The following is a 15,132-nucleotide window of genomic DNA, read 5'->3' as shown; positions in this document are numbered from 1 at the left end:
TGCAGCTATTCAGGAAAAAAGTCACTTGTCAGCAGCAAACATTAAGGTAACTTCAGAATCAGAGAAAAAACTGATACAGAGTGACTTTGTGCAGGAATGAGTATACGTGACTGCATCAAAATGTTTGATGCACATTGAAGATCAACCCAAGGCCCTGAAACATAAACATACATAAAGCAACTGACTACTTGCCTTTTGATAAAAAGTCCCCACAAAAATCTAGTTATCCTTCTCCAAAAGCAGTGTCCTTGCTGAAGAAGAAATAATCCTGAGACCATAAAGCAAGGTTCAGGCTAGCTCTGAGGGCCTTCCACAAAACCCATGACAAAATTCCTGCTGAGTTCAACGGGGCTGCATCTTCATTTGTGCCTTTCCCTCAAGTCTGCATCACTGGGCATCACTTTGAGCTACAACTAAAAACATTAGCAAGCTGAAGCCACAACAAAAGCAGTAGACTAATTTGTGATCAGACTGCCTTAACCACAACGTACTCCTGCCTACTTCCTGAAGCCACACTACCCATGCAAGAGCATCCAGCTTGCAACTTCTGTGAGAAGTCACTTCTCCATTTCTGATATACTGACAAAATAGAAGTGCTGCAGAATGCTGGCACTAACACACCCTCAGTTTAAAAGCTGGAAGAAGGGAGGTAACACATGAATACACTGAACTATAGGTTTATTCCCGTGACAGTAGACAGTGAATTGTTAGAGGCTGTACCTGTAAACTGTAAAGTTTCCTTTATTCAACAGAACCATGTGAAATAACTCATTCTACAGCTATATGGGTAACAATTGAACACTTTGCACTCCTGAATAAACAAATGCACTACAGAAATAAGCAATACAACATGAAATGCTACAAAACATACATATTTCTTTGTCAAGAGGGAAAGAAAAGCACAACCCTCCAGCATCCCATTTTCATCATCAACCTTTTTCCCAATGTCCATAAAATCCCTACTTAGCAACAAATCACTATGCATTCAAGAAGCTGAAATACAACTGTTTCTGAAGCTTTTCATCATCTTTCAGTAAGCAGGTCAGAAGGAACTACCATTGTTAGAGAGGAAGACCTCTGCCTACAGGGAGACTGTCTCCCTGCACAGCCAGAGCAAAATATGACGCTATCTTTATTCTGCTGTAACGCTGCAGATAAAACTGAAATAGCTCCCATGAATAAAAATACATTCAAACCATATCTCAAATTTGAGTTTAAAATAAAATATTTATTCCAGAATAGAAATCGTATTTTCAGCAATGCTACAGAGGACAATTCTACAACAGTTACAGGAAAATTAGTTACTGCTCTAGTTCTTTGCAAAAAAAAGTCCCTCTCTATCACGGATATCTCTAGGGATAGCTCAGCTTCACACCGCCCCTTCTCATCAGACACTATTAAACCGCAGACCACTCTATATGCTTACACCTTGACCCTGAATCCCAGCATGGCAGCAGGTTACACCCAGGACGCCACTATGTCGCTCCACAAAGACATTATTAACGTAGCTCCACAGATATAACTAAGCAGCATTTCTGTATTCCATATATATCATTCCAATAGCAGTAATTACAATAAAATTGTAAAAAACAAGTAACCTATCTACTACACACATGCAGTTATAGCCACACTGTATGCTTCAGAAGAGGAATGTGGGCTAATTAATAGTCTTTGCTATATAAAGAAGTCTAAAAAAAGGGCTGTGATTACCAAAGCAATTGGCCTTTTCAAAGAAGAATACCTGGTGGGACTGGGAGGGTATACAACATAACTTTTCTGACCAAGCCTGACTGTAGGAGGCAGCCCACAGTATGCAGCAGTGTGGACTGCTGGCCTGAGGCTCCGTGAGAGAACACTGCCATCACCTCTGGGGACTCTTGGAGTCATCTCTTCCAGTCACACCAAGGAAGTTTTTAGAAATATGGCTATTTGCAACAAATGCATTTTGAAACACAGCCTACCTCCAGCTTCCAATAACTGAGGGCAGGTAGGAGGCACCATAAGATAGGAGGTGGCACACCATCGGATTTTTTAGAGAAGATTTATTAACAGGAAATCCTCTGTATCTACACCTGGTGTGCACACAGTATACAGACTCACTGCACCTCACAGCATGCTGAAGGCTGCCTTACTTAGCCACTGTGTCCCGCTTTAATACATGATGCAGGAACTGACTGTTTCCTCAGTGCTCTCAATACAAACCCCTACTTTACATGCCAGCTTGGGCGGTATGCTTGCTTGCCTCTCAGATTAAAAAAATCAAGCTTGAACTCACTTTCCTGGGTTGCTCTCAGCCTTTTGAAAGGCTAAAGAGCTACAAAATGATCAGCACTCACCTCTGGCCCCTGGGTCAAGATGCACAGGGCAGTGTGCCGCCACCTAAGGGGGAATGTCCATTGTCGGAACCTTCTGGAAAGGTCTCCAGGAGGCAGAGCAGCAGTGCTGGGCTGGCAGCGGCACCTGCCTTCGACTCCCCTGTTTGCTCATCTGCCAGGTGTCCTGATAGCTGCCCCTCTGCTAGGCTCTCCAGCACAGGCAAGGATCAGTCCTGCAGGCATAGTAACAAAGCTGCCTCCTATCTCCATCTACCCCTAAATCTCTTATAATAACATGTACGGGCCTAGCAGCAGAAGAGCTCGCAGCCCTCAGTATTACCAGCATGCTCGCTGAGGCAGGCTGCGTGCTCCCGGCTGCTGAGGCTGGGGGAGCAATGTGCACCAGGCAGTGGGGAGGCCCCAGGGCAGCTGGAGTTGTGTTTCTGGACCTGTCTGCTCCCAAAAGCAGCAAAGGTACTCACAGCAGCTTCTTTGCTGTAGGCTAGGACACTCTGTGCATCCCACATCCAGCTGCAGCTTAAATCCCCATCCATTTGTCTGAACTCCAACAAACCATGACAAAAATAAATGTCTAGGTAACCTTTATATCCAAACAGCGCCCATTTATAAAATATTTTTATAAAGTCAGTGATGCTACCAGTGATCTGTGGCAAGAGTTTAAGCAGCTATCACTGGTTTTGTTTGATGTTAGTAACCACCTCATGAATGTTAGTGATCACCTCATGAATTACATGTTTTTATTCAGAATAACTGGGAAGTGTTATTTGCAAAGGCATTTAAATATGTAGTAACCCCTTTGTAAAAAGTCACTATAGAGCAAAACTTCTGTATGTTGGTTCTACAATTTTGGATTTGTTGAGAAACCAGTTTTACATGCACACACTGGGGGATATTTGGATTCAGAGCTGCATATCCAGCCTTCTGAAGGGCTTTCAGCCATCTGTTGGTCATGAATTGGCCAAAACATTTCCTGACCCCAGGAACTATTTCATTTCATCAGGGCCTAGCAAGGATTACCTCCTCACCCTGTGGCGCTTGCACGCCTACTCTCCTGAGCCAGCTGAGGACATACCCACGCTGAGCCTGTCCCCTGCACCTCAGCACCGTGTCCCAGGGAGCCTCTCACACCTGCCAACTGCACTAACACCTGTTTAGAAATTAAAACATTTCAATTCAGAGGTTTTTATTCTTAGACTGTCAATTTGAGATTTTTCTGAGCCTTTCATTCAGCAAAGTTTTGATACTTGGACTTTTTTGTTAGTTCAGGTTGAAAACAACTTTGAAATAGCATTTCCCGCAGGAAAGATTCTACTTTTCAGTCCTTTCTAGTTATTATTTTAATCATGACTCTTTAAAAAAAAGTTAAATGGCCTAGCTAAGCATCAAACTGGGAATTGTTAGAAAAAGTATGCTCTGACTAACTGTTTCTCCATTTCTCTAAAACCCATTTACAGCGTTGCAAAGGTATTTGCTTTTATATGCAGCCAGTGTTTCTTTCTTCTCCCACAGCAATTTTGCTCTATATCTGAACTAACACTTTAGGAAAGAGAAAATGGAAGTACTTATTTTCTGCCCTTAGAATTAGTTTTTAAGCTTTGAAACATTCTCAGTCTTCTGTTTATAAACAAGAAATGGTACTTGGTTCTTTAAGACCTACTTTCATTTTACTGGGAATATCTTGTGTTCCTTTCAACTTTAGCTTTACTAAGAAAAGCTCCCTGAAATGCTTTCATAATCAAATGCATTATAGTTCAGATTCAACAAAATATTTAGCCTCCTACTCCAGAAACTTGGAGCCAAAGCACTTCGATGAAGCTGCGCCCAGTTCAGCAAAAGACTGAATAATGTATTTTTGGCTTACTGAGGACAATGAGAATCAAGCATAGACCTGAAGTACTATAGCTATGGATACACTTAACCACTCATAGCACACAGCTAAGTACATTTTTCTGTAAGCTGCACTAGCTCATTTGCCATTCTTATCCAAAATAGTCATTCTCAGGAAACTGAAAGAAAAGTTGGTCCTTGTATCTACATTATTTATAGAGTTTGAGTATTTGCACTTCCAGTTCTGTTATGTGACTAGACCTAATAAAAATGATGTCTTAATATATCTATGAATGTAATATCTGTAAAGAAATGGCATTTACAGTGTAAGAAAAGAGCTGCTAAAAACTTTCCTCCATCCCAGTTATTCCAGATCAAAGCTATACAGTGAAAACCTGTTAAAACAGAACCAGATAAAGAATAAACCAGTTAGACAAATCAAACCAGCCAGTGGTAAAATGATAAAATACTGAAATAACTATTAAAAAAATGTATCCCTAAAACTCTCAGCTAGATGAATACATATTTTAATACTGTTTGACAAAGTGTGCTGTCTCTCATTTTTCTTCTACTACATAGCATGTATAAAGAAATTCTTTTCAGGAATAAATCTGTTCACCAGCGTGTTCATTTTTCATTGGCACGAAGGTACAAAGGAAGTTCATTTTATTCACAGAAGTCTGGAGCTGGAACCTAATGCTTTATTTACCACCCTCCGTATCACAGAAGCAGTTTCCCCATCATTCTTGTATACTGGCCCCTAATTCTGTTCCCAGAGAGGAATGTACTGGTGATGGTAGACAGCAGCCCTCTGTGTCATCCTATCATTTTTTTGTTCACAGTAACTTTTCAAGCTTTGGAAACTTCTCTATCTTCTCTGAGAGAAAGTATGTTGCCTAGGAAAATCAGAATTGCCTTTTTTCCAGAGTCTAATCAGAAATATCCTTTAGAAGCTATGTGTGACCATTACATCATTACCTAAATGTTATAACATAACTGTATTAATTTTATATTTCAAGATTAATAAGTATTTGCTCATTTCAGTAATTTTTAATAATTTGTTTTAATTTTATTAATATATTTTTAATTTCTATTAAATATGTTGGTTCCTTATTGGATGTGAACAGATTTGATTTACCAGTTGATGACCTAGGCCGTAGTCTTTCTTCACAATTAGGTCTTAAATTTGAATGAGCAAAGATAGGAGGAGTGTGATCCTCAAAGGCAACTGTTTTTAGTAAGTAAAGAACAGTGTGTATTTGAAGCAGTTTTATGATTCAACACAATGCCAAATAGCTAAATTCTGTTACATCCTGTTCCCCCATACATTACACCTGCTGTACATATGCTGTTTTCCTGTGAGTGTATGTATGATGTATTCTATGAAATGTGTGCACAAGGTGGCCTCATCGCCTTTTATGGTTCTGTATCCAGAACTGCATATTACTAGTAATTAGGTACACAGACAGTTACAAATTAGATCTTCTAAATTCACAAGGTAAGTGATTAGGAGGCAATATAGAGACATGGTAGCACTGAAAGACCTGAACGCTCTAATTCCAGTATATGCCCGTTTAAACTGGATGACTTGGATGACTTCCTCAAAAAAGTAAGTCAGCTTTAAAGACAGAGTTGAATTATTAACTATTACTTAAGTCTCCAGTTTACATACTGTTTGGATACCATATTTACTCATCAGTACATAAAAATTGTGTACATAAATTCAATACACTGCATATTTGCAAGTATTAGTGTACAAAAAAACCTCACCAAGTTCTCTGGAGTTATCAACCTAATTTTGAGACAAGCTCATTACTACCACTGCTCCAAATCACATCAGTGGCAGTGGTTTATTAAGCTAGACAGAGGAAAACATGTGTTTTCTGTCTTTACCTGCACACAGACACATACTTGCATACAAACACACATACGAGCACAGCTTCAGGCGCAAACTACTTGTGTCCTCCATTCTCCTCGAACATGACCTATGTAGCAGAAAAGAGGTTCTTGTCCTCTTCAAATAGAACAGAGAAAACTATTAGTTCTCTTGCTTCACTGTTTTATCTTATCTTCCAAACACAAACGCACATTCAGCTTTATCCAGTTTACTCGTTAATTTCAGTTAAAATTGTAGATATTTTCACATGACTCAGGACAATCAAGCCTATAAAAACAATGCGTAATGCATACATTAATAGTCTAATGCATACATGTAATGCATACAAGTACCTTGCAAAAACAACATGAAGAATGATCACTCTCACCTCTGCTATTTGCAAGTCACCTATATTTTTCCATGTCAAGTTTTTTTTTTGTTATTATTACTGTTAGTCTTAGGTTCCTTTTATCACCATAATAAACTGCCTCTACCAGGAAAACCTTATCATTCTTTGTTTGCTGGCCCTAGCAGAAAACCATTTCACTGCTACAGGATGAAGTTATATTTGTTTTCAGGACAAGCAATCAGTTCTACTTCTTAAACATAATTTCTTCCACCTTCACCCATCACTGCTAGCCTTACAGCAACTTTCCTTGCAGTGGGCCAACACCATCAGGCACTTTCATTATCATAAACCCATACTGAGCTTAACATAAATATTGCCAACCTCAGACCTAGTTTTCTAGTAACTTATTAGGTACGTCATGTTAGCTAATCTGCCATACAATATTTATCCCCCTACAGGGATTTACAGAATGACATGCTGCCGTTGTGCAAGTATGAACAAGAGAAGTGGTGATTTCCCTGACAGGTCTGGATGGTTTTCTTGAGTTCAGCAACATTAATGTATGGAAAACAGCTTCTATGCTCTACTTCAGCTACAACATGTCAGTCCATCATGTTAAAAATATCCACGACTTCAGTCAGCAAACGTAAGTACCTTATCCTCCTGCCTCTGAACTTAAAGCCATATTCCCCTGGACTTCATCTGGGGAAAGACTGGACAGAAAGTTGAGTAAGCATAAAATTACTGAAAAACTCTTCTGAGTCTCTGTGTGCCATCTTTCTTCCACCACCATAAGTAAATCCCTCTTGTCAGTGTCAGCTATGTAAACATATTTTAATCTAGAAAATCCACTGAACACCATGGTATTTCCATTCCTTATGGTATTAATACGGGCAATAAAAGAACTGATGTATACAGGGCACATTCTTCTGGCAGATCCTGGCTAATAGGGAAAGTAAGACATTTTTTAATGACATAGGTATATGTCCTTCTAGCTATTTTCACATTTTAGCTGTCAGAATGAGTAAACCAGATACTTTTGAAGAAGGAATTAGAGGTCCACTTGCTAAACTGAAGGTACTTAGCATTCTTGTCATATTCTATCTTATTAAGAAGACCAGTAAAGGATTACAATTGTTAGACACTGCTCTTATTTCAAACCTTATGCTGTTAAAAATACTTTAAGTTGCTCTTCTATCTCAAACGACTTTGGCGTTACTAAGATTCTGTCAGAGAGAATAATGAAATAGCTTCCAAGAAAACAAAGCTTTTCTTTTCCACTCCTGTCACCACTGAACCTGAAAGGTAGAAGGTTATATGACATGGGAGACTGACACCATATATGCTTACTGTATAAAACACAATTTTGTAGGCAAATAGCACGATCAGGGTGATAAGCTGTTAACCCGTCACCCACTGTTTGAATAATTACTTACAAGACAACATTTCTGTTCCCCCACTGTTCCCAGCAATCCTCAGTAAGGCATGGAGTAACTTGGAACACCTACTGACTCTATTCCCTTAATTGAAGATCTTTTAAAGAGTTGGAGGTTTTTACCTACTTGTGAGGCCAACTCATTCATCCCACCTAACTTTAGCCATTTAACTGAAGCACCCATGTTGAGGATGCAGTCCAAGCTAAGACTACCCTTCTGCAAGATTGTCTGTAATGCTACAAGCCCCAAAAAATGCCAAAAGCAAGCACATCTTTAAGTCTGTTCTACTGGGTAGTGCACACTTACAGATCTCACTGAAACCAAATGTCTCAGATAAGCCATGCAAATAATAATGCAGCTGCTTCCTTCCATCTCTTAAAAAAAAAAAAATACTGTTTTCATTTTGCAGGTGTGATTAAAAGCCATTCTTCAATCTTCTTCCTCACAGGCAGGGCAGATGTGCAGAATGCTTGGAGGAATGCAGAGGTCTTGTCTGCACACTGTATTATTGCTGAAGGTAAAGAAACATTTCTGCCTTAGGGTATTCATAGTTCAAACTCCTTCGCGCTTCTACTTGAGTCTTCTCATATTTCAGACTCCTAGACATTTCTGGACACTGCTCAGTTTGACTGAGCCCCTTTTTGATCCTCTCCATAGGCCACAGGGAGCATAGTTCATACATCACTCTTGTAAATTATGTTAATAGATGAAGGGTAGAATCATATCAGAAAGCGTTCACATACCTCTGAAATCACCTGAGCCAAAAGACTCTTTCCTCACACAAATAGGGTCTCTGTTTCTGAGAAAGCCTGAGGCAAAACCTGCAAGACTGCTGGGGATACATCCCATTGGCTTCCTTATTCATTAAGTCAGTCGAGAAGTAGTTGGGAACACCCCTTACAGTCACTTTCTTTTCTACCCTGCAGCTTCTGGTTCCACTGTCAGTGTTAGTGCTGTCATTCTGTGTTTCTGCTTCCTTATTGTTCCCTCTTCTCTATCTACAGTACTAATCAGCACATGCCAGACTACAGCATTTATTCTGAAATCCTTTCAAACCTTCCTCACCTTGTAACAAATAATCCTGCTCTGATCAATGAATAGCCACACTGTTCTTTATATACATGTGGCCAGGCAAGGTGACTGGATTATCTCAACCAGCAGACCCTCAACTGTGACAAATCTGTGAGATTACATCTGGCCAGTCCCTTTCAGCATTTGTTGTATGTAACTACTGTTTGAAGGGCCACTCCACAACATAGCTTCTAAAATGCAGTTTTTTACTTTTTCCAGATATTAAGGGTTTCCTTAATAAAATGTACCATTTCAAATGCACTTTCCTTTCAAGCCAGATTCCTGTGTAACTTACCTCTGTAACAGCAGTATTTACTTCTTCTGCATGCCAGGGAAATAAAGCAGAAAGAGTAAGAAAGCTGGTGTAACTAATAAAACAAGTAACAATAGTGTAGCACAATTTATCTCCTTTGATAGGAGAAAGTGTCAGGAGAGATTTAATTCTTGGGGAGTGGTGACCATTTTGCTTTTCATCCTAAGGCTTTTCTTACATTGCAAGAGATTTTTACAAGATGAGAATGAATCTTTGGTCAAACTTTAACTACAGGGCATCAAACTACAAGCTGAGGGAAATGGAGAAATAACACGACAACACTGTCAGTTGTTTTTGCAAGAGACCTGCGGCATCTCATTGCAAATGAGATGTCAATCCTGTAATTAGCAATTCAGTCAGTACTAATTGTATGTTACTTCACATCAATCACTGTCATTTCCATGTCGTCAGGATGTTTTATGAAACCTAATTTGTAAATAATATGCAAAAGTTTAACCTACTTTGAATTAAAATTGTCAAACATCTAACATAACCTTCAGTGAATACAGATAACTGTTTGCAATTGTGTTTTGGCTCCTAAGTAGGAAAAGGGAATGTTTTAGCTATTTGTTTCTATAAATAGACTTTTAAAATCCTAGTAGGTCCTAAGGGAAAAACAAGCATGCATTAAAGGCCGTTAGTCCACATCCAAAACCACTGTAACCAATCTGTAACACTTACTTTCTTGTCAAGAATAACACAAAACTGAAAAAGCAGAGGCACAAAGTTGAGAGTCAAAGTCAAAACTCATTCCAGTAATTCATATTTTATGAAGCAATATCTATTCTTGATTTAATATGCATCCAGGGAAGCATAATCCATAGCTTCCCTGGCAAATGGGGGTCTAATTGTTAAAAAATATTTAATGCCCTGATTCTCAGTTTGTCAATTTCAAACATCAGAACTTGCTTTATTTTCATCTGATAGTTTTTAGAAAGCCCTCCACAGGAAAATAACATTTCTCATATATTATGAGAACATATAAATTATATTTCTCATATAATGACTACTACAACCACCCTTTCACCTTAAATTTGATAAGATTAAGAAGACTGACCTCCTGGAACTCTTCCTCTTTAATACATTTTTTTCCTATGCTTTAATTATTCCACTGGCTCTTTTCACTGGTGATCAACAACTTTGCTGAATTGTGAACATTAGTCTTCCACTGGGAGACCTCTAAAAGTGCCAAATAAAACAAAACTTCTACTTAATATTCTCAGGATTGCATTAAAACCTTTGCTGTAAATTACATTCTTTCTCTCCTACACCATAGCTACTTCTGACTTAAAATTAATTGCTCATCCATTGCTTGTGAGCCACTTAGATCCTGTGCAGGATGGGCAGTAGGTTGCTTAGGTGTTTCTCACTGTGTCATTCATAAACATCAAAGCACCACCATCAGAAATTTTTTCATGTGGCTAAAAGAGCGTTATGACATGAAATGAATCAGACTGTGACTCTGTCTTCAAGTCTGTCTCCTCTGGAGAGCTCAGCCCAGACCACAAACTGTAACTCCTGTTTGAAGCTGCCAAAAATGCAAATTCCGAACTGGATACCAGCTTTTCTTTCACTTACAACCAAACAATCTAAAAAGCATATACCTTGTACAGCTTAGGCATGGTTTGCAGAGTTTTCAGGTCAACTACCTGTTTACAAGTCAAATGTTTTAATCATCTGTTATTTTTGTGATAGAAAATGTGTAAAAATTGCCAGAAACAAAGGGGCAGCTTTTCATATCATTTTTCAATACCTTATGCCCTTTCCTTATCTCCAGTTTGGGACTCACAAGCCATCAAGTCAGAAATGCTGCCCAGAAATACTCACACCTCATTGACTTCAAAGACAACGATGCACCTCAGTGGCCCTTTAAAACCTGGGACTTTCATTTTAGCAGGTATACATTTTCTTTTGAAAAATCTGGCAGATACGCAAAGACTGAAAGCTGTGCTCTATCTGCTTAAATTATAACAGATGTACAGCATTCATGAACACCACTGCCATTATGGAAGGTAGGTGTTTATAGGAAGGAGACTATACACCTGTTACAGAGGCTCTCAAATAAAGAACCAACCACCAAAAATTAAAAACTTATGGTCAACACAATTAACTAGCCCTCCGCAAATTACAGGTTCGAATATCTGTGAGAGGAGAACAGAACAGCTTCCTAGGGTTTAACGACAACCCAAAACGCAGAACAAACCACCACTCGCTAGGGTTTAATGACAACCCAAAATGCTCTATCACTCATCTGACAAGTGAGGGCTCTCACCCTCGAGGACTGCTCAGGGCAGCGTCCAGACCCAAGTCACCTCAAGAAGTTTCCTTGGGCTACGCCCCAAGCCCAGGGGAAAGGCCTCGACCACAGTGTGCTGCTCCAGGGGACAAACTCAAAGTGGCTCCCCAGGGGACATTATTGATACCCAGATGAATCTGATCTGTAGCCAATAGTGGCTCCTATTGGCCAAAGACTCCAACTACCGTGAAGCCCCAAGAACAAAGGCAATCAGGAGCTGCTACACTTCAGCAGCCAATAAGTCCTATTTTTATTGGGCAGGTGCACCTGCCACAACACCCCAATGAGTTCAGTGTTTAGAAGTTTTCACCACATGTGTAACTCTGAATTTTTTATGTGCAAATAGAATGTTCTCTTGATTGTATGGTTAGTACTGTACAAATGAAATTAACGTAAATCTGAGATTAGGAAAAAGATCAAGGTATATGGCACAAAGTTAGAATAAAGATGCACTGAATATGCTCACAAAAACAAAACTAAGATTTGAAGGGGGATGGCTACAATCAAAGTATCCAGCTCCCCCTAAGCCTGATGACTTTCTCTGTTACCTGCACCTGGAACACATCGGCATTTCACTCAACACAAGTGGCTCCGTGGTGCTCCTCCAAAGCAGCTGTTCTTTGCAGAATGAACAATCTCCTCAATCATGCACATAGCTAATGGTTGAAAAAGGACAGGAAGAGACTTCAACCTAAGGATACAAACTATCTACACTGACACCTTAAGTGAAAGATATGAAAAATAAAACTCAGTATGAGATGAGTAAAAGGTTTACATACCTTCCCAACTAACAGATAGGAAGATACGCGTTTTGCTTATGTCTTCTGTATTCTGATATGCATACATATTTTTCTCCATTTTTTACTGTTACTGATACCTAATGATTTATCTATAAATAACTAATGTTTTCTCTATAAAACACTCATAAGTTTTGGAATCTATTTAAAAATGTGGATAAAATAATGGAAGAGATGGCTGTACTGAAGAATAAAATTGAAAAGGCTAACAAAGTTTTGATGTTTAGGGGACTTATGAACAGCATTCATAGGAATGAACAAGATTTATCAGATTAGTAATTTACTGTGCATATTTTTTTCACTGGAGGTACTACGGCAAAACAAAGGGGCCCCAAGGAAGTCTGAGCCACTGTTGTTCTAGATTCTGGAGTCAATGGTTAGGAAGACACTTAACCATATGGTTCCAGCATGATTAATCTTATTACTTTCAATGGAACTATTCACATGCTTCAATTAGGCTTCCTGAATGACAGTATGTTTACACAAAGTAATAGGCAGGGGAAAAAAAAAACCACCGCCTTCCAGAGCATCAATCGTTCACCAAACTCACTGAAGTAGTATTCTGCTGTTACAGCTCTGCAATTGGCTGGCCTCAAAGAGCAATACAGCAATCTCACTCCCCTGGGCTTAAAGCAACCTATTATCACTCCTTCTATTTTTTGCAACACTTTTTTGATCCATTATGACTGGATTCCTTCCATACACCCTGCTTCTCACTTTGGCTTCCCTGAGGATGGATCTCCACTGGGAATTAGCCTTCTCACAATTCACATGCAGAAGGAGGCATTTTACAGTGACACAGGACAGCCTTTTCAGAAAAGACAATATTTATTAACTGCTTAGAATACAGTACCTTAAGGTCTCTAGGTCAGAATGGACAAGCAAAGAGTACACTCATTTCAGTATCTAGAAGCATTAATTGCTCTTTTCCTGAAGAACAGTTTGGGATTTCTTCTCTCTGTGTGCTTGCCAGTCAACTCAGTTCTGCAGTCCAGCCTGCTCTTGCAGAGTTTTCTTATGTTCTGTGTTCCTTAGAAGCAAACATCCAGTCATGGTGTGTCTGTCGTATCTTCATGGTAACATTGCTCATTTTAGGATAGTTCTTAAAAATTCACTTGGATTTGCCTTTCTGGCCAACAGCTCAAGAGAGAAATTACTACCTTTGGTCCTATTGAGACACAATGCAAAAATAAATGAGTAACAGCATCAGGAATATTTTATGTAAAAAAGAATGCAGGGATTGACTCTTTCCTGTACAGCTGTCATTTCCCCTTCAAGTAATTTCAATTTCTTTGAAAATATTATAGTGAAATTCTGCCTTTTTGAAATTATGGGCATTTTAAAGGAGTCAAGACTTGTCACAGATATGTTCCCTTCAAGCCCATATATTGATGTCTGGCCATGCATATGTTACTAAGTGAAAAGTCTGGTACATACCTGGTTTTTGCTCTGGTACATCAGGATTCACCAGCAGAACTGTGACATCACCTCCGGATACCATCTGCATGCTTCCACCCTCTTCTCCAAAATTAGAAAATCAGTTTTGTTCTTTTGTGGGTTACAACACATGCTATTCCACAAGTGACAAAAATACTGTCTACAAATTGCTCATCTCAGAACGGAATATTAGAAATCCACTGGGCCAAATTCTTCCTTGAGTTCAGATTAAAATCCACGAGACAGAAATATTGACATTCTGCTCCAAGTATAAAGACAGCTTTACAAGGAGCTAGAGGACTCACCTAGAACATTAATAAAGTGGACAATAAGCTATGAAAATATCCTGGAAATTTGTAGCAGCTACTTTACATGGATGCTGTGATAATAAGCCAGTCTTGCATATACAGTTGAGCGATGTTCCACACTGCTTTGCAAAATTTCTGCTTCAACAACCTCATCTGCATAAGCTAATGTTGACATGGGAGCTAACAAAACACTCTTTTAAAGCAGAGGTTTGCGATTAGCTTTTGTATCCAGTTGCACACACAAATACAATAACAGATGGAAGATTACTAAAGAGTAGAAGAGAATTAATTTTCCATGTCATTATCTTTGAGATGAGAAGTAGAAAACAACACCTATTCTATTCTATGTGTGGCACAATGGGCTTCTGTCTTTAGACCAGATGTGATCTGCTTTTTAAAGAAAAGTGGAAATCTAATTAGAACATACTGTGGAGAGACTGACCTTACACTCATGTGAGTTTTCATTAAAGTAGTTATATAAAGCACTTGATACGTGGCAGGCTGCAGCTGTCAGCTTCAAGAGCTACTTCTGAAAGCCCTAAAGAAGAATTAATTGCAAGGTAATGATTGCAGACTATGGTTAGAACAGCTTGCAGTTCAATTGCAAGAATAACCATTTAATTACCAACAGTTAAAAGAGGCCATTCCCACAGACTCTGGGTCAAATTCTAGGAAGTGTGAAGTACCCACAATTCCCATTAATTTCAGAGGACCTTGCCAGCATTTATCACCACCCAGGATTTCACCTAGTAATAGTAATTGGATTTTTTAAATCAGTACTTTTTTCTGAAGTTTCAGATACCTAGCCATACCTGTGGTAGGGCACCTGATTTGGTTTTTTTAAAAAAAAAACAAAAACAAAACCAAAAAAACCCACAAAAACAAAACAAAAGGTGTATCTGCTTTTTAAAAATGTTTACTTTAAGCAGCCTGCAGATTTTACTTATAAATGCATTATATTTTTGGATATCTCATCTGCTGGTTTTGCTCTTCATTATGCAAAATGACTCAAGAGAATGTCATAAAAAGAACTGAGTAGATAGTATTTGCCAGTTCACCTACTCTTCCAATTAAATTCATAGCTTT

The 15,132-nt window shown here is 38.9% G+C and overlaps 1 long non-coding RNA gene across 10 annotated transcripts in view; it reads right to left on the bottom strand.

Annotated features, from left to right (window-relative positions):
* Window positions 1–15,132, bottom strand: part of LOC141930929 (uncharacterized) — a 304,098-nt gene that overhangs the window by 149,102 nt on the left and 139,864 nt on the right. For 4 of the 10 annotated variants that reach the window (XR_012625430.1, XR_012625432.1, XR_012625431.1 and 1 more), the window contains one exon: window positions 13,111–14,043. The exons of 3 other annotated variants lie outside the window; for them this stretch is intronic. This is a non-coding gene — a long non-coding RNA (uncharacterized LOC141930929). Of the gene's footprint in view, window positions 1–13,110; window positions 14,044–15,132 lie in introns of those variants that run through there. 3 more of the 10 variants (XR_012625438.1, XR_012625439.1, XR_012625434.1) reach the window with 2 other exon arrangements.

This window comes from Strix aluco, chromosome 16, assembly GCF_031877795.1.
Source record: "Strix aluco isolate bStrAlu1 chromosome 16, bStrAlu1.hap1, whole genome shotgun sequence".
Classification (NCBI taxonomy): Eukaryota; Metazoa; Chordata; class Aves; order Strigiformes; family Strigidae; genus Strix; species Strix aluco.
This window is presented reverse-complemented; position numbering and strand designations above follow the sequence as displayed.